The sequence below is a fragment of the Acinonyx jubatus genome, chromosome B4, assembly GCF_027475565.1.
Source record: "Acinonyx jubatus isolate Ajub_Pintada_27869175 chromosome B4, VMU_Ajub_asm_v1.0, whole genome shotgun sequence".
Lineage (NCBI taxonomy): Eukaryota > Metazoa > Chordata > Mammalia > Carnivora > Felidae > Acinonyx > Acinonyx jubatus.
In genome coordinates this window covers 128,745,586-128,746,653 of record NC_069387.1, presented here as the reverse complement: position 1 = coordinate 128,746,653, position 1,068 = coordinate 128,745,586, and positions in this window count along the sequence as shown.

Sequence of the window (1,068 nt, the reverse complement as noted above, 5' to 3'; positions counted from 1 at the left end):
AATGTCCTCCAAGATCTCCCCCCCACCCGCCCCCGCAGGGGCCCGATCCACACCCACTTCAGGAGCATGTCGTTAGCAGGCACTTACACACCTCCAGAGACGAGCATCTCACCACTCACAAGGCAGCTCGTCTATCCCGACTCCATGAAAGGTGGGCGCGCGTCAGTGGGGCCCCGGGCAGGAGAGGTTGCCTCCCCTCCCCGGCGGACTCCACCTTGCTCGGGCTCACCCGCTCAGGCGGGCGGTAGGGCAGAGAGAGTCCCTCTTATCTCCTGCTTTCCTGCCAGGGACCTTCCCTCCGGGGGCTCCCCCGGGGCCCGTGCGAGGGGGTGAGAAGAGCTTCTGAGAAGGAGCCGGTTTGAGGACTCCTCCTCCAGGCAGCCCTCCTGGTCACCACGGTTCACAAAGCTCTCTCTTCTTGGCTTCTTGTGGCTGTACCACCGGCCCTGCTTGGATACACCCGCCTGGGATGCTCTCTGCCACTGCCCCGCCTCCAAAAGGGACATCCTCGAGATCGGAGTGCACGCGGCTCTCGGCTTCCCAGTAGCCTTCGGTCCGAGCCCCTCCCGCTCAGTCCGCACGCAGGCGCAGACATCTCGGGCCAGAAGCTCCTTAGGCGGATCCAGTACAATCTGGCCCTTCTGCCGAGGAGTCCGTGAGGAGGAAGGTGGGAGCTTGTGCACGGCTACAGTCGGCCCCCCGGGGCTGTTGTCATTGCTGGGGGGGGGGGGCCGGTCAGCACAGAGACAGAAGGGGGCAACGTGTTTCTATGCTCCTGGCATCTCCTGTCTGTGGATCTGAGCGGTGTGTGTGTGTGTGTGTCCCTCCGGCAGGGACGGCCAAGCCACAGCCGGAGACAGGGGAGGGGGCTGGCTGAGAAGCCCCTGAGGAGGAAGAGGCGCTGCCATGGCCAAGGGCAGGGGGCACTCAGGAATCATACCGCTCCTCCTCCTTCGAGGGCCGACGGCATTTCAAGGACAGGAGATGTTTAACAGAAGCGGAAACTGAGGCCCACGGGGAGGACAGGGTGGCAGGTGCTGGGGCTGGTTTTTCTCTTTGGCTGCTTTC